A 19,567-nucleotide genomic window follows, 5' to 3' on the forward strand; every position below is an offset into this window, starting at 1 on the left:
AAGAGTTGATTTATTTATCTATTAAATGTTTATTTGTTTTGAGAGAGAGACTGGCAAAAGCAGGGGAGTGGCAGAGAGAAGGGGAGAGAGAGAATCCCAAGTCCTTCACATGTTGAGAGTTTAAAAGGTAGAGTTAAGGGGAAGCCTGGGTGGCTCAGTCGGTTAAACGTCTGACTCACTTTCAGCTCAGGTCATGATCTCCCAGTCTGAGTTCAATCCCGTGGTAGGGGTCCGTGCTGATAGCGCAGAGCCTGCTTGGGATTCTCTCTCTCCCTCTCCCTCTCCCTCTGCCCCTCCTCCCCTCGAAATAAATAAATTGTAAAAATTCTTTAAAAAATAAAATAAAATGAAATCTAACATAGACTTAAAATTGTCAAGATCACAGCTGTTACATAGGGAAGGTGAATCCTACTCCACGCCTTTAACTTCTGTTCCAAGGCATGTAGCTGATGGCTAAGCCACAACTTTGAACGGGAGGAGAGCCAAAGATGAGACAGAGAGAGGGAGGAGAGGTTGAGAGGAGAGGGAGAGAGGGACGAAAACTTGATTCTCAGCATCTTTGATATCACACCTCACAAGCTCCACCTACTCGGCCAAGCAGTGAAGAGAGGCAGCCTAAGTGAAAGGAGTGACAAAGCAAGAAAGGCTAAAGATGCTAATGGAGGGCAGAACAAAGAGCTGCGAAGACCTCAGCAACTCAACTGCGCAGCTTTACTGAGGTGCAGCGGTAAGAGGCACCTCGGCAGTTTTCTTGTAGAATTGTTGCCGGGAAGAGAAACAGGTCAACGTTTGCTGTAGAGAAGTTGTTAAAACAAAGTTAACCACTTACTCTGAACCGCCCCAGACCACGTGTGCATGTGAGCCCTCATAATGGCAGTGGAGCACACAGGCTGAGAGTCTGGAAACCAGAGGAGCCTGGCAGGGTGTCATCTCAGGCCAGCAACTGAAAGCATTCATGAGTTATCTTACCTCATAAGGCCTCAATCTCTTTAACTATTAAAAGGGTCTTTAATAGTACCCATAGCATAGGGGTGTCGTGTGAGTTTAAAAAAAACGAATACATAGGGGCACTTGGGGGGCTCAGTTGGTTAAGTGTCCAACTTCGGCTCAGGTCATGATCTCGTGGTCCGTGAGTTCGAGCCCCGCGTCGGGCTCTGTGCTGACAGCTCAGAGCCTGGAGCCTGCTTCGGATTCTGTGTCTCCCTCTCTCTCTGCTCCTCCCCTGCTCTCTCTCTCCCTCTCTCTCTCTCTCTCTCTCTCAAAAATGAACAAACGTTAAAAAAAGTAAAAAAAAAACAAAACGGAATACATGTGAAGTGTTATTATAAAATAGTACTTGCAAGAAAACATGCAATATACAAATATCAGGAAGCAGCTGGGAAGACGTGCATTAGAGAACTTGGCTTCTAATTATAAGAGTTTTCTTATATTCAATGTATAACACCAGCTCTCTCTCAGGAATTTATTTTATAAAAGTGACTTTTCATTATGAATACCATATATATTTAGTCAATGAGATTTAGAAAGTGCAGAAAAACAGAAAAAAAATCACCAACTCTTACTCCCAACCACTAGACAACCACTGTTAACTAATATCTAGTAGGATTTTTACTGTGGTTTTTTGATATGTTCCTTTCTAGTCAAGATTGTAAAATTTAAATTATAATTAGTAATAACAGATCCAACTTTTAGTGCGTATCTTTTGCAAAGAAATATTTACAGGAGATCTCAGTTAATCCTCATAACAATTTTATGAAGTAGGTGATATGTTAATCCAACTTTAGAGATGGAGAAAGTGAGTTTTAGGAAGGTTAAGTGACTTATTCAAGACACCATTGTGAATATGACTTTGAAAATGCATAGAATTTTTACAGGCTTACCTTCCAGGGGCACAAATTATTTTGGGCTAATTTTCTGCTATTGTTATGAGAAATCGATGGAGTTGGCAGAATATTGAAAACTATTTCTTTGTTGGTTAAGAGTATGTTTGGCTTCCTTGAGGGCACCTTGAATCTAAGGTGGTTCAGCACATTCAGTTATTGTTCCAGTCTCTCCCCGCACTGAGCTCTATACCATCGTCCTACTTATCACCACATGGTCACAGAATGGCCCTTTCGGCTCACCTTCATTTTGGTGTGTCAGAGTCACAAGACATGGAGAAACAAAGGGGTTGAACGATTAAAAAAAAATCAAAGATAGTTCTACAAATCCACAGAAGCCTTCTACTTATATATATCATTATCCAGACCGTGGCCCAAAGCCACCAAAGGTCAAGGTTGGGATATTAAGGGTTTATTTTTCTGGGCACATTGCCACCTTAAACGAAACCTTAAAGAAGAAGAGGAGAATGGATAGGCAACTGGCAAAAGCTGCCACCTGGCCAAGACCTAATAACTAATGAATTGCACAAATATATTCTCAATATTATCTCTTGAGGCAGGACAGGATTTCAGCTGTTTGGGAAAACGGGAGTATGGGGGGAAAATGCAATGCTATAGCACGTGGAACAAAATCCATTGCTGTTGAAGTTGAAAGAGCAACAAAGTTCCTCCCGTTGCCAAGGAATTTCCCAGTTGTGTGGTTTGCCCAGAAGATCAGATGCTTTCAGAGCTTAGCACTGATCATCCTGCCTTTTATGGGTCTCTGCAGTGCCATTATTATGGTTCATTATACTGTTTGCAACTGTCTTGGCCAACCTTGAAGATGGGTTCAAAAACCCTCTCATCCTGCCAACGCTTCTCCAGTTCTGCCTATACTGATTAAGTCAGGTTTACCTCCAAACAGCAACTCCTTAGGTGAGGCAGGTTCCAGATGAAATCAGGAATCTGGGTAAGTATAGACAAGAATCTCTGGTATGCCTGCTATCATCCTTGAAGCACTTGTGCACCTCTGAAGCCTCTCATCCAGGTACCTCATCCTTCTTGCCAGTGAGCATTCCTAGATTCTATTAACTTGAAATCCCTAGTCAAGTTCTAGTGCATAAGTGAAACCAGCATTTCTCAGATTTTTTGCCACCACTCCTGATACATGGAACTAAACCCGGGAAGAAGTTTATAGACTTGGGGTGAAGCAGGTAGGCTTTGTTGGGGAGTAGCATGTGTGTTTGTAAAACACATCATCTGGCATCATTCACTTTTATACTGGGAAACATACCACAATTTACATGGTGAGGAGGGGATTCCTCCATTGTCAGTCTATAGACTTCCGTTGAAGTTCCTTGGATGGGTGTAAAGTTTGGCCAATCAGAACATTCTATAGCTGGCTACGGTGATTCATTAGTGACATAGCTGTAGCCATCAGACTTTTTTTCCCGGGACATTTTAGGAAAGAGACTACCTCTCTTTCCCCTGAGATCTGAAATAAAGAGTATATAAAATCTGAAGCTTTGGCACACATCTTTTGGTTATAAGAGTGAAGTCAGAATTCAAGAGAGATTGTAAGATGGCTTAAAAAACAAAGTCTAGGAGATATCTTTCGAGCTTCTGGGCGGTCTATGTGCAAAGCCAGTCCCGCCCATGGTCTTTTCATTTATACAGGCAAATACCTGCCTTTTGTGTTAAAGCCACATGGGGTGCTTTCTGCCATTTGAAACAAATAAAAAAAAAAACCCTACTGATTTACTAACACAAACCCTACTTCCTTAAAATTATTTGAAGTTTTTGGTGTTAGCCTAACGGTTCACATGCACTTTGCATTCTATTCCATGATATAAATACACAATTTAAAAATATAAAACATGTTTAAAGTTTTATTTAAATTACTTAAATTTCTGCCTCAAAATTTTCAAGTAAAATTTATTTTCCAGGAAGAGATGTCATAGTGGTCAGATAGTTTCTCATTCCCTCGACAAAACTCTGCATGTGCCAGGTGGTACATCTACCACAGTTTTAGAAACACAAGCTTGAGGAGCTGTGTGTCCAAGTATAATAGGGAACTTCTGAATAAGAAGAATTTTCAGGACTCAAAGACATGCAACCATAATGGTAGCATAATAGGCACTGGCACAGGAAGACCCATTTGGGACTTTACAAATAGGCAGCACTCAATCCACAGATAAAGCTCCTTTGTGGAGGAATACATAAATATAAAAATTCCACAAGGTAGACACTAGTGAGGTTCACAGTCTGAATTTCAACAACTTTATTGAAATAGCTCTGTGTAAGCAGAGATACCCCACATTATAAATTATGACATATGACACCAAGTATAATGCTAATGTCTCGGGAGACTATCTTTTCTTTTCTTTCTTTCCCTTTCTCTCTCTCTTTTTCTTTTTCTTTCTTTCTTTCTTTCTTTCTTTCTTTCTTTCTTTCTTTCATCTTTCTCCTTCTTTCCTTCCTTCCTTCCTTTCTTCCTTCTCTTTCTTCCTTTCTGAAGCAAAGGAAAGGAAATTAAGATCACTTTGGTACTACAAGGATAAATGAGCAAGAGAGATATATTTCTGATGTCAGGAAATATTTGCGGAAATCATTTAGGCCCTAGGACCCATTTGGAGTTACCTTTTCTCCCGGGGGGAAGTGTTTTTAGCTATGATAGCTAAGGATAAGCTGCCTATAGCTAAGAAAATAGCTACAATAGCTTAATATTTTCAGTAATATACATAACTAAAGATATTGAAAGCTATCTAGAATGTTTTATTAATGTTTGAACCACAAGAGCATATTTTTTTCCTGCATACAATAAGAGCAATCGAATGAAGTTTTGATGAACTCTGAATTCTTACTCTTTATTTTCTCAAATTGTTCCTAAAATGCTGATGGTGACTTTGATTCTTGGTGGATGAAAACTATTTGCATTTTCCTCAATCGTGGTATCCACTTAAATACTCCACAAGAACTGTTAAATTCCCTTTCCAGAATCTTACACACTAAAGTGATTTCAACATACTAGTTCTTTCAGGATATATAAATAAAAATAGAATACTTACTATGTATTAATGAAAATTCTGGAATGACAAATTTCTGTCTTGGGCTGAATTAATAAAAGGACGTCAGTTTGCAGAAAATGGCAGCACTTAATTATAGTCTACAAAATTCAATTTGATCATAATTGCCTCTTTAAATCTTCCATTGAGAAGTAGTGTGTGGGTTCAGGAGCCCAAGCAGAGAGAAGAAAACTTGTATTTAATTGGATGTCTACCATGTTCTGGGCATTTACATACATTAAGGCATTTATATTTATATTTATCAGTATAAAAGCCAATGAGGGAAGTGTGTGCATTAATCCAAAAAATTCTAGTAATTCAAGAATCACAAAACAAAAGGAGGAAAAGAGATAACGCAAGCGATGACAAAGTCTTGATAGCTATTTTGAAAAACAGATGATAGATCTGAACGCTGACCAACATGACGCTTGTGACTGTAGATCCTGTTTTTATGGTCAGCCTAGTCCCCACCTACCGTGAAGCAGGCAGCCTGGTGAAGGAGAAAGAAAATAAGATTTAAACTTTCAGTGCTTCTTGACCTGTTCCTTTTCTTGAACATTTGTTATATTCCAACTGCTTATTTTTACTTCTAAACCACACATGTTGCTCTTTCGTTTTTGGTAAAATGAACATTTTAATTTATCACGTAGTTGTAAGTCCAACAGTTCAAAAGTGGTTCTGAAGAAATTTTCCACCCATGAACTTTCTTATTCCCAAAGGTGACCTTCTTTTGTGTCTGCTGATAATTTTATTGGTTATGTTTATAATTTTATTTTATTTTATTTTTTATAAACGTTAGTTTATTTTTGAGAGAGAGAGAACCCAAGTGGGGGAGAGGCAGAGAGATGGGGATAGAGAATCCAAAGCAGACTCTGTGCTGACAGAAGAGAGCCCGATGTGGGGCTCAAACTCAAGGACTGTGAGATCGTGACCTGAACTGAAGTCAGAGCATAACCGACTGAGCCACCTGGGTACCCAAGTTGTTTATAATTTTAAATAATGTTATTCTACTTTCATATTTTGAGCTTAAATACTACAGTGTTCTATGATGCTGTGCTATGCAAGATAAAGATTTAACATAAACTACCTAGATAGCAGTGAGATTGGCAGGTAATTTGCATTTCTATACTGATATTAGGGTTACACTCACTTCATTAATGGGGTGAGACATATTCCCATTCCTGTGTTCTGGGAGAACAAACATAATATGAAAGCTATTCACCTTTAAACTTTGGTAGAATTAACTTATAAAACTGTCTTTACTTTTTTGTGTGAAGATTTGAAACATGTATTTCAACTTCTTTAATAGTTAGGGGACTTTTCAGGCTTTCTCATTCTTCCTAAATCGGTTACACATTATGTAGGTCTAGAACTCTGCTCTTTGTACCAAAAGTTTCCAATTTATTGGCAAAAAAAAAAAAAAAATTCTGTACTCTCTCTTACTGATTACTAGTTTTGTAATTCCTGCTCTATCTGTACTATTGCAACCCTGATTTAGTTTATTGTTTTTTTCTTTTTTTTCCTCTTGAACAACCTCGCTAAAGATTTGTTTACTTGTTTGTGTTGTTTCATTTTTTTGTTTGTTTGTTTTGGTTGATCTTCTCTCTTGGATCTTTGTTTTCTTATATCGATATTTTCAACATTATTTTTTCCTTCTTTTTTAATACAGCATTTGTTTTTCTAAATTTCTAAATATATGGCATTTTACAATTTATCTTTTTGTTATTGATTTAATAGAATCAGAATATATGATTAGGGTGTTAACAATTCTTTGATATTTTTTAATATTTGTTTATAGTCTTAATGATAATTGTTGTAAATGTGTCAGATTTTTCTCAAGAAAATTTGAATTACTTACTTGTTGAGTATAGTTAGATCAAACCTGTTAATTGTGTTGACATATCCCACTACTGCATGCAAAGCAGGGTGATCAGACAGCCTTGGGGAAACAAAACCAGAGATTGAATGGAGGAATAAAGTGGTTCACAGGCAAAGACCAGAGTCAAGTGTTTTTTGTTTTTGAGTTTTTTTTTTAAGTTAACTTATTTGTTTGAAAGACAGAGAGTGTGAGTGGGGCATGGGCAGAGAGAAGGGGAGAGAGAGAAGCCCAAGCAAGCTGCACACTGTCCCATGGGATCAGTGGGGCTTGATCCCATGAACCACGAGATCATGACTTGAGCCAAAATCAAGAGTCAGACGCTCAACCAACTGAGCTGCCCAGGTGCCCCTCAAGTGTTTATTTTTAAAAATACAATAAAATAGAATTTCTGGTATTTACTTACCAAAAAAAAAAAAAAAAAAGGCTTCAGGTTGAGTCCTCTGCTTTCACATAAGACCATAAATATTTATAGTGCAAATGTAAGTGATAATGTAAGACATACATATTTTAAAATAATAATAGCTTTCTAATATACACCATATTCCAGTGAGCATAAAAATTTCCAAAGATTAATTTATTCGGCCCTCTTAACAAATAAGTGAGGTAGAAACTATTATATCCCTTTTGTAGATGAGACTTAGTAACTTATGTAATCCAACCTAGCTGGTCGGTGATAAAGGCCTGGAATTGCAGCTAGTCAGAGATGAGAGCCTTGGTCTAAACCATAAGCTTCTGTTAAGTGCTTGTTAGTCTCTGTGGATGACACACACAAAAAAGGTGAGATATGTTCTTGCTTTCAAGGACATGGTAATCTTATTAGGGACACGTGTTTCATGGACTAACTTAATTAGAAAATGGCACTAGTTAGTGAAATAATAAAATTCTAACATGAAATTCATGTGTCAAAGTATATGGTACAATGCACGTGCTATTACGAGATTATCAAAGAGGAAAAGTCACGGTTGTCTGCAGTTATTAGAAAAAAGTTTCAAGAAAGATGTGGGATTTGAAATAGAACTATACATACTGATAGGATGCAGATAAACAGAGGAAATAATGTTCAGCTGGACTGTCCAACTGAATAAAGCATTGCTTTATGTATCCTATATAACTTTAGCAGGGAGGCTGAAACGTGGCAAGATTTGCTGAAGTAGAGAAAAGAGATGAGGGCCATCCTTCCGCTGAAGGTGTAATAGTAGGAATAACTAGGGCATCCGTGGAGTGGTAGGAAGTGTGGGAGGGGCTGCAAGAGCTGTGGGAGGGACATTGAATGGGTTAGGTGGTGTTATAACCTTGGTTTGGACTTGGTCTGAGGAAAATGGAGAACCATTGTGGTTTCCTTTTACTCCTACAAGAATGGTAGACAAAATCATCTCCCACACCTCTAAATTCTGGTGGGCTGCAAACAATATCACAGAAGAGTGCATTTTCTACAATCTCACCCTAATACATTTGTTTCCTAACCCCCAAAGACAGGAAGATTTTGTTTTCATTCGACTCCAAGGTCTTTTATTAGAATTTGAGTCCATTTCCTCTCTTGTCTTCCCACCATGATGGTGGAGAATCAATTACAATATTTTTCAATATAGGCATAGTTTTATTTTTTAATCTGTTCTTAATTTCTGGATGACGTCATTGGAAACTAGTCTTATTTATCTTATAATAGAAATCCTACCATCCTACCTTACCTCCTTTTCCTTTTTGAAGAAATTGAGCAACCAACATACCACATATCAACGTAATGAAAAAATATCTGTCAAACTGATTACGCTTCCTGTGGATTGATTCAGTTGACTGAATTTTCTACATTTTAGAAACCAGTTATTTTGGTGACATGCAAATGCAGCCTGAATTTTGGTCTCAGAACTGCTGAGTTCGGGAAAGACTTCTGAAAGGCCTAGTCAAGCATTTGCTTTTTGCTGTTGAACTTGTATGAGGATCTGTTTCGATGAAACTAAGTGACAATGTGTTCGGAGTAATCCTGACACACATGAAGATGAGAAACTAATAGTCAATCTTATGATTCCTGCTGTTCCCACAGTTCATTATGGGCTTGTGATTGGTCAGCATTAAACGAGCTCTTCCAAAGCGAAGTGAGATATAACGCGTTCCTCCAACTCCTGACTTCTTAACATCAAGGTGGTCCTTACGAACACAACTCATATACAGATTGGTTTGTGTTACGTGAGGTGTTTGCATGTTAGGAATCGATAAATGCATGAATGTGTCAGTTTCTCGCCCAGCAAAGGTACTGAAGATTTTCTGTCTTCCTAAATGTGGTTGGGTTTAGGAGAAAATTAATAATAGCATCCACTTAACATCTAAAATTCTAATGGGGCTCTGATGCCTTGTGTGACTTTGCTCACATTTTGTGTGTACTGTTTTCCGATTTGAGAATTTGCATTTTTGTTTTGTCTTCTCCAACTTGATAATGAGGCAAGCTATCCGGGTCCCGCGACCAGTGTCATCTGCAGAGGCCAGGTTGAAATGAAACAAACCCAGTAAAGCCTTTCCATTATGCTTCAGTAGCAAGTGGTGGTCACTAACATTATTTTTTCTTTAAATGCCAACATTGAACTTCCTTGACACTGAACCTCATATTGCTGCGTATTTTAAGTTGTTTATCTAGAATCTGACACACTTTAACCTACATAGTTCTGGTGATAATTGCTGAATTTCCAAATTAATAGGAAAACTGGCACAATACTAGATAATATCAGAGTTTGTTATTTGTGAAGTGCCAATTTTCTGTAATTAGAGAAAATTGCTAATTATCACTGGAACTATTCATTAATATTTAAAGGAAGATAAAAATTAATAGAAATGCTTTTTTAGTGGCTGAAATTTTTAATGGCTACCTGCTGTCATCTTTTTGATGAATTCTGCTCTTTGCATCCTATCAAACAACTGGGCGGTTGTGAGGAAAGCAGAAGTAGCATCATTTTTGCAAATGTTGTGACGGAATGTTTAAAATGAAAGATTTAGGCATCACGTAACCAGTCCTTCCAGTAGGCCAGAGAAAACGGGGAAAGTCTCAAATCAAATCACTTATTACCAGTAACTTTGTATATGAGGTCCAAGTGTCCCTATTTTGCTAAATAAAGGGCACGGTCCTCAATATTTATTTAGTGTTATAAAAAGAGGCATTTATTTGTGAGCTTTGCATACAGCCATGCTAATTATCGCTATTATATCACATAATTTTAGGAATATTCCAATATGAGCAACAGCTTTGAAAATGAGCTATCATTTTCAAAGTTTATAAAATGTTTACCACAGCCTCTCAAGCCTTATTTCTAAACAAGTTCTTTGACCAAGAATAAAAATATGTACACATGCAAATAATGTTTGAAGGCTCTTAATTTTTAATTTTTAAAAAATTTATTTATTTATTTTGAGAGAGAGAGAGAGAGAGAGAGAGAGAAAGCATGAGTGGGGAAGGGTCAGAGAGAAAGGGAGAGAGAGAGAATCTCAAGGCTCCATACTGTCATCACAGAGACCAACACTTTGACTTGGGGCTCGATGGGGGCTCAATGGGGGGCTTAAACTCACGAACTGTGAGATCATGACCTGAGCCAAAGTCAGATGTTCAACCAACTGAGACGCTCAGGTGCTCCATTAAGAGTCTTTTTTTCTTTTTAAAGAAGAGTTTAAAATACGGGCTTACAGGAAATATGACAAACTTTTTTTTTCTTAAGCCAATGGGTTTTTTAAAAAGTCATTATGACGTAGTGAATTATTCATTTATTCCCTCAAACATTTCCTGAGCCTCTATCCTGAGAAAGGTAATTGGGCAGCCATAGGAGACTACCGGCTTGTTGGAACAGATGGACTGAAAAGGAAGAAAACAAGGTTGGCAAAGACAAAACTGGTGATCTAGGGTCAGAATGAAGCTGAAATGAGCTTGTCTGCAGGGAACAGAACAAGAAGACTGAGTGATTAAAGCAATGCCAATGAACTTAGGGTTAGGAAGAAGGTGAACACAGTCCAGAATCCAGTGAGGGTGATAAGCTGAGAAATTGGAAAAGGTGTCCTTGGCTGAATGGAGCCGTGGACATAGTTGAGTTCAGTGCAGTGCAGCATTGATTGAGTTCTTACTAGGTGTTGAATGTAGTCCATCCATAACTTTGCAAAACAAAGAAAGAAAAATTGGTGAACGCACATGACATTTTACCTGTGGTTCAAAAATATTCTCTGTCAGCGGTACTTTTGATTACAAGTCATTGTTGATGGACAATAGACAGTGTTTTGCAACTTAGGTCTTCCAATGCATGAATAACATCTTATAGAGGGAAGGAATCTTAGATGTAATCTAATCTAAACTGTTAAACCATGCTGAAATTCCCGAGCACAGTTACTTCAGGAAAGGTAGCACTTAGAGGATCATACTGGATTATGGAAACCTTCAGTTATTTTGTGTTATTTCAGCCTAGAAGCAGCAGTATGGAGAAGCAGCTTCAGTACCTTGCTTATCTGTAGATTTTCCAGCACTGTTATCCTAGCATTGCCACACTGGGATCAAGTTCTACTTGGTAATATCTATTCTACTACCTGGTACTCAGAAATTAATGCAATTTCCAGATGTGCCCTGATCAGGAAGAGTCCAGAGAACTTTGTTTAGGTTATTTTACTTCAATCGTACTTTTTAAGACGTATGAAAATGTCTGGTTCATCAAAACCCCAATGTGACCACTGTATCAGTCAGTCAGTGTTCTTAGTCACTGTGCCTGATGTATGGCAAAAAGAAATTTATTAAAAAGATATAAGGCAACTTACAAAATCTTCGGCAGTCAGAGAACTACGCTTAGAATTTATACAGTCGGGAATGGAGGTCAAAGTCATATTTCAAGGTGGAGATTGGTGGAGAGACCACTGCCACTGGGCACTGGACGCTGAGCTTTACTTCTGATAGCACAGAACTGGGAACGTGGAGCTGCCCCCCAGAAACAGCCACCGCTGCCTGGATACTGCATGGCAGCTACCCGATCCCTCCCATTCAAGCTGTGGGTGTGGCCAGTATGCCATGCATTCTGCGGCTTGGAGAATTCCACATTGTGCTAAATAATGGAGGATTCTCTAAACATAAGCAGAGACTTCAGAAGCCAGGCAGTCAACAAGACTAGCAAAGTGACCACCCATCTTAACTCCTTACTCCTTAACTTCTTACTCTTAGTCTCAAGCAAGGCCCAGAACTCCCAATCTGCTACTTTTCCAAGATGTTCTATGATAGGTAGGGAGTTAAATGGTTTCATTCCTAGGTAATACTTTTTCTCGTATGGGGGAGTAAGAATATCGAGAACATAATTTTCAAAAAAAGTAAGTGACAACAACAGCACAGTATTTACAGTGTTTAGCCTCTGTGAATAACCAGAGGTCATCCTTTGGTTTCCAGTGCTCAGAAATCTTGGCATTAACAAAAGAGAATGTGGAATCATGATGGTTTGTACAACATTACATTGCAGAACAGTATTTATTTGGGAGACAAGAGTTCCAGACTTCTTCCCTTCAACCCCTGACCATGCATTATGAGATCCACTGGACAAAATAATCATAAGAAATATGGGATATACTTGGTTTTGCGGTTTCTCTACAATACCATCACGGATTCGTGGTTTTTTTTTTTCTCTTCTCTTTATGTATATTTAGTTTTGAGGGAAAGACAGAGACAGAGTCTTAGCAAGCCGAGGGGCAGAGAGAGAGGGATACACAGAATCCAGAGAAGGTTCCAGTCTCTGAGCTGTCAGCACAGAGACAGATGTGGGGCTCGAACCCATGAACCAAGAGACCATGACCTGAGCCAAAGTCAGACACCTAACTGACTGAGCCACCCAGGAACCCTGAGAGATTATTATTATTATTTTTAAATGTTTATTTATTTTTGAGAGAGAGAGCTTGAGCAAGGGAGGGGCAGGGAGAGAGGGAGAGGGCAGGAAGAGAGAGAGAGATCAAATCCCCAGCAGACTCCATGCTGTCAGCACAGAGCTCAACACGAGGCTTGAGCCCATGAACCATGAGATCATGACCTGAGCAGAAATCAAGAGTCGCTTAACCGACCGAGCCACCCAGGCACCCTGACCATCACGGATTTGCAACGAGGGACCTAGATAATAGCCATATACAAAATTCATCTGGTGCTCCCTGGACTTCAAGGCAACATTCTGAGTGCTTTATCTGAATTAACTCAAGCAATCTTCACCACAGCCTTAGAAGGAGGGCTCGCTTTACATATGAGGACATTGAAGCAGGGAGAGTAGTTACCCACCCACGTTTCCACGTTTCAGACGCGGTCAGAACCAGGCTGGAGGCCAGGGAGACTGACCCCAAAGGCCAAAGTCTGACCCACTCAGCCCAGCTGCCTGTGAGAAAATTGGACACAGTGATTCTGTCAGGTTTCTCTATGGGGGGTCAGAAGTAGTTTTCCCGCAGTAAGGGTGCTTGGCTCTGGTGGTTCCCACGTCTCGGCTGAAATGAGAAGCCATTTTACTGCCACGGGTACAGAAAAATACGGTGACCTTTTTTTCTTTTTTTCCCTCTTAGTACAATCCCGATTGCAGAGAGTCACTGGGTGGCTCAGTGACTATCCAGTGTGAAAAATATTCCAAGCATCTCAGTTGATAAATTCTAATGGGGCTCTGATGCCTTTTGTGACTTTGTTCGGATTCGTTTAGTGCACCAAGCATAAACTGCTTAAATCTTTTACATACAACCATTCTATTGCCTATTAATTAGAACCGTCTTTTAATTGCACTGGTGGTTCAGAATTAAGTCAATATAGTTACAGGGATAAGATTCCCTGGGGGGAAAATTTCTTTATAGGAAGCAAGCGATGTTAAAAACAACAGAAGCAACAAACAATAAAACTCCCAATAACATCTACCAAACACCCCCGCAAAAATCTTCCTAAATCATTTGAGGATAAAACTCCATTTTCTTAGCTGCAGATTAAAATACACTTGATGCTAAGCCTCTTTCCACGCCCCCGCTGTGTGTTGCGATGTCGCTGAAGTTTTCTTTCTGTGTCTTCAGCTCCCTCTTCTTTAAAACTTATTTCTTCTTTCCTTCGCCTGAGGTTGCCAGTATCCTCCTTCTGTTTGCAGATTCTCTCCTCAGTCAAAACAGGAAAAGATCACACATCAGTCTTTTCCATTGGATGGATCGGTCTATTTTTTTACTTCACTGATTAACCATTACCTCAGCCAAGCATTTGCATTTTAGGTCATGTTAGTTCTCAGTGGCTAAAAGAATGTTAGCTATTGCCAGAGGTTGGGGAAATCTGAGCCAAGGCAGGAAGGACTGAAATCATTCAAAGATCCTGAAGGTAAACTTGACTTAACATTTTTGGGTGATGTCTGCGTTGGGCAGTGGAAAGGTTGATACCCTTTTTCCTCGGGTAGTCTTCCAATTCCCTTGGGGTAAAAGGAGACAGTAGGCAGAGGTTGACAAAGACCTGATCCTCGTCCTAGGTTGCCAGTGGGCGTGGGACCTCAGGTGCTCCTGCCTTCACTGGCCTCCTCCAGGCCCGCTCCCTCTGATGGCCCAGCCTCCTTTCCCTGAACCTGGCTCCCCGCCACCCCTGTCTCAGCCCCCTCCCTCTCGCCAAAGATGCCCGTGAAGTATATATGCTGATTGTCATTAAATGTTATCTTGGTTTATGTTATGAAATTTGACACATATTCATTAGTGGGTGTATAACTATATTCAGTGCTGCTTTGGATAATGCTGCCTTGAAAAATAATCCTACAAGCATCCTAATACTGCAATCTGTGTCCTATATTTCAGTAGTATTAGCTCCTTACTCTCTGGAGCTCTGAGTCAGGCTTTTTATAGTTCACATAACCTAGATTTGTGAGTCACTATGTACAATAAATAGCATTCCCACTGCTACCACGAGTCTCGGAATCAGTGCCAGGTGTCGTGGCTATTGACTCTCTGCCTGCTGACGATAAATGTATTCTAGAATCACCTTCCTCTGAGTTCTCAGTTTCCTCATCTCTAAAATGAGAGGGTCAGATGGCTGGGTAGTTTCCTAACACTTACTTGTAATTTGTGGCATGTCTCTTGCTGATCTTTTATTCCAACTGAAAACTTTTAAAGAACTTAAATATTACTGGACACCACAAAAAATATAGTTTGCTTGATTTTGTTTCAGGATGAAGCTCACGCTGGACTGGAAAAGAGGAAACAGCAAAGGATACCAAGCTGGCGGGAAATATTGGACCACGTGCTCTAGCTCATGGTTCCAGATAAAGAGAAAGTGGGTAGAATCAAGGGGCAAATAAAGAAAGATCTATTTGGTCACATTGTACTCCCATCCTCTGAAGCATGTTGATAAAGCCCTAGAGACATCATTAATTTCTCTTGCTAGTTTCCTCAAGCCTCAGTGGCCAGCCTTGAAAAGATGTGGCATTCTGTTACTACTATAGTGCCCATACTGGCCTGGAAGAAGTTGAAAGTGAAGTTAATACCCAAGGAACAAATGAAAGCTGCCTGTCTGTGGCAGAATGTTCCAGCAGAACAAGGGTGACTGCTGGGATAGTATGTGGTCCAAGGTTAGAAAAGGCTAACATTGAAGAGCCCTTGTTTTTGTGACTCTCTGATAGTCAACAAAGCACAACACATATTTTATAGCTACATTTTCTTGTTTGCTTTGTTTAATGTGGCCTCCCTTGCCTCTCCTTTTCCCTTATCTTGGCTCCGGGCTTTAAGGATCAATTTGTTGTACGTACCTTCTTTTCCATCTCTTCAACTTCCATTCAGCTCATTTGTTTTCCCATTTCTCTTTCTTTCTTCTTCTAGCTATTAAGGAACCTGTCATATGTCAGCCCCCAGGGGCCCAAGTGGCAGCTCCCTCAATTCATGGAATGCCTAATTTTACCCGCCTCTTTGGAGAAGGGGCTAGGTTTCCTTTAAAAAGAAAAACAAATCCCTGGTATTGCCTGTTTCTATCCCTAAGGCTCAAATAATTAAAAAGGATATTGTTTGACGAAAGATGGTTTCTAATGCGCAATACACAAGGAAGAAAACCTGATTTTCCCAGGTGAAATTGCTGACAAACCATGAACTCTATGGAAAGAAGAACATCTCTCTGTGATGACCGAGGTACCATGTCCCTAGAAGCTGACACCATAGAAAAGCCTTTGTGCATAAATAAACTGTATGCTAATAAAACAATATTTATGATTCAGCCTCCCGACCCCCCCCACACTTTTTAAGTATCAAGCTATATCCCGGAGGAACAAAAATAAAAGAAGTTGATGTCTACAGTATAACTACTAAGGGGAAATTTGCTCCACTGTTATTTGGATGTAATTGGTACTGAGCATCACAATGCACTTGTAATTGGGTCTGTACTTGTTCACTTCAAGGGTTCCATGCTATTTCTACTTGAACCCATTTTTTGGATACTGTTCAGCTCAGCAGTGCCAGCTAACTCTTGTTATGCAGTTGAAAAACTGTGGCCATTAAAAATAGGATACGGTGTGATTTTGTTTTGCAGCACTGCATGGAAAATCAGTTGCTGTTCATAACAGCTCTGTGGTTGGTTGATTTAAAGCAGGGGGGTGACTTGGAATTGACAAGCAGACAGTTTGTGAAAAGGGATATTGTATCTTTAAGGCTTTCTGACTGATTGTGTTTAACTGCGCCACGCAGCAGGCAGTAATTAGGCTGTAGCTGCACCGAGAGGCTTAAAGCACTGGCTCTGGTTCTCAGTTCTCCAGATTTTTTTTTTTTTTAAGCACAAACATTTTTTGGATTTGAATACATGATAATTTTTTTTTAAACTGTGAGTGAGTGTGTGAGTGAGCAAATGAAAAGCCGACCCCAGAGGCTTCCTGTGCAGACTGTCACTGAAGACCACCCTGTGCCGAGACGGGCTCTCGGGAGACCAGGCAGCCGCCCCGGGGAGCAGTGAGAACCATGATAGGAGTATATGATGTGACTCCTGGAGAAGGTCAAGGTGCTCTTGAAATGAAAGGAAGGCGGCTCTTAAAATGTGACATAGTTTCTTCTGGCCCAGTTCGCGGTGTTAATGAGACTAGTTGAAGTAGGCTTCTAAGATTAATAGACAAAATGCCTAAAAATTTGTATTTAGGGGAAAGGGGAATTTTTTCTTTACCTAGGCTATTAGGTAGAAAAAAGACTATATTGTGGAAGCAACTCGAACAAGCCATTAGCTTAAGGAATGTTTGCCATTCACTGTTCTGCCTCCCTTACTACCTCCCCGCACCCCTGAAACACCCCATTGCTGTTTGGGGCAGTAGTGAACATTGCCGATTTGTTCTTATTTGGTAAAGGCTGAGTTTTAAGTTTTCCAGGCATTTGTTATCACAGTGGAGCAGTTGACAGATTTTACACTGACCTTATAAAAAAACGGACGTTCAATTACTGTTGGATTGACCATGGTGACTGTCTTCATTATCAATCAGGCCAACAGTGGCCGAGTACCAACTGTGCAAGATGCTATGCTAGGTGCTGTGAGAGATAACAATTGTTCTGGAATAGTAATTGAGATCTTTCCTGACACTACATACACACTTTTCTTCCTTTTGCTAATTATATGGGTAAGTTATTCCGTATAGATTTGTGTACTATTTAGTCCTTAAATTGCTATGGCATTCTTTTTTCTTAGTACGTGAATTGCTTTGTTACAAACCTTTCTTACTTTATTTTTGATACCTATAAAATACCTTTACTTGTCCACTTGAACACTTCTGTAGATTGCAAATATGTACAAATTATAGGCATTTTTGGTTTTAAATAGTAACTCCGCATATCTGTGAATCATCTCATGTGTTTTCCCTCATATTATGTCATTTGGGGCTCCCTACCCCATTCTGAGAGTGGTAGGGCCAGTGATATTATCACGTATAGAAGCTCAGGAGTTGGACAGGAAAAGAGGCTGGAATTAGGAATCAGGTTTGTTGGATCTCTACTCTTCTCACTGTAACACGATTCTATATTCAATCCCAGAATGAAGCATCTTCTAATTTAAGGGTAATGGAAACATTTGGAATAACTTTACCATATTAAAGCATGGATTAAAAGTCAAAGATAAGCTACCAGAAGGGGATTCTGATTTTCAAAAGTTGTTCCTACCAGTTTTAAGCCAATGTCTGTCCTTTCTCTATGGAGTTTCAAGCATTCAGAAGCACTCTGTACTCTTGGTTTACTCTTGTTTTTGGTTTTTTTGGGGGGTGGGGGAAGACTGCCTTGAAGATAAATTACTTTAATCTGTAGGCTAAGTTGCATCGATGTATTTATCTTTCTCAACATGCTTTGTCCTAAGGTCAGTACTTCTTTGAAAGATTTGATCTAAATAAATTATAAATGTGTATTAAAATCTATTTGATATTAGCGTAAACACATTCAAAATATACTCCATCATTGCTTTGAAAGAAACAAAGATGAATGCCATTCTATAGTTCAAATTCCAAATGTACGTGTGTACTTTTATATATGTCTATGCCTAAATGTCGAGGTCAATATTTCTATAAATTCCCAAGCTTGGTTTATTTTGTGGTGTTGATAAATGCTCCTCGGAATTAGGATGTACAGAAGATCAAAGATTAAATTGCAATTTTTTTTCCAAAGTGACAATGAGCCTAATTCACTGTCAGTTAATGCCAGGTGTTTCTCCCCCTAGTATTAAGTTCTTCAAAACAGTGGCTGCATAGGACACCATTCACAGAGGCTTAGCGCTGGGGAGAAAATGATTACATTAAATCGAATGATATGAATAATTCATGACATCACATTTTGTAATCCTGGTGTTAAGCATAAAACCAGTGGTTTATTTTTCAGCAAAATGTTTTTGTATCATTTTAGATAGTGCATAATGCAAAACAATAACTGCATACATAATGCAAGAAGGATGGTGGTGAATAGGGTCCTTAATAGTGCTTGCAGCATCATCTGGGGTGTGATCACAATAAACACATTTTGAACCAATGCCCATGGGTGCCCAACGCTTGCTGGAATCTTCTGAGTCCAATAGAATGGCTGCCTTTTAATTTGTTTTTGAATATTACACCTGACCTTTACCATGGATCTGAAAGTCAGTCCTTGTATATTGCTAAAACTACAAATCCTTTTGTCCCCTTCCCTTTCAGTTTACTAGGAGGGCAATTCTACTGGGGGTAAATAACTGATTTTTAAAATGACGTTTGATTTTCCAATATGGAGTTGGAAATACTAGGAAAATCCATGGAGTCTGAACTTGCATCCTTTCATAAAGAACTTTAAATATTCTTGGATAAAATACCAGTTATTTAGCAATTCAGCCAGGTACCTTTTAGGGATGTCATGTATATCTGTGATACTACATAAATGATTCCTGTCTTATTTGAATTTTCTCCTTATTCTTTGGAGAAATCATCTTTTTAAAAATAATTATCAAAGGAAATTGGAAGTGGCCCTGCAACCTTCATGAGGCAGTTTCCAGGTCATGTACACTGTAGCAGTACTCTAACATGAGCGATTATTCTCCTGCATTTCGGGCTGAAATAATTGTGTACCTGGACCATCTGCGGCTGCCTTTTCCAGCACCTTCCTGTGGACAGCTCCAGGGCACTCTCTGGAAGCCAGAATGGACTCCTGCTGATTCGCCCACATATTTGTCTTGAATGAAAGAATGGCGTATGCCAGTGGATTTCAAAGCTTATCACAAAACATCTCCACATCTGAAGTCTGAAGAGTTTATGTCAAGCATTTGTATTACTTACAACTAATTAAATATACCATCCGTGTTTTACAACATGAATGCA

At 39.3% G+C, this 19,567-nt stretch overlaps 1 long non-coding RNA gene across 2 annotated transcripts; it reads left to right on the forward strand.

Moving 5' to 3' along the window:
• Positions 1–11,918: 11,918 nt before the first annotated feature.
• LOC122235097 lies at positions 11,919–15,919 on the forward strand. Of its 2 annotated transcripts, XR_006213218.1 has the most exons (4): positions 11,919–12,119; positions 14,019–14,121; positions 14,953–15,057; positions 15,841–15,919. It is a non-coding gene; the product is annotated as an uncharacterized LOC122235097 (long non-coding RNA). The 2 variants fall into 2 exon arrangements; XR_006213217.1 differs by lacking the exon at positions 15,841–15,919 and having other exon boundaries at positions 14,953–15,066.
• Positions 15,920–19,567: the final 3,648 nt, after the last annotated feature.

The sequence above is a fragment of the Panthera tigris genome, chromosome F2 (genome assembly GCF_018350195.1).
Source record: "Panthera tigris isolate Pti1 chromosome F2, P.tigris_Pti1_mat1.1, whole genome shotgun sequence".
In the NCBI taxonomy this organism is placed as follows: domain Eukaryota; kingdom Metazoa; phylum Chordata; class Mammalia; order Carnivora; family Felidae; genus Panthera; species Panthera tigris.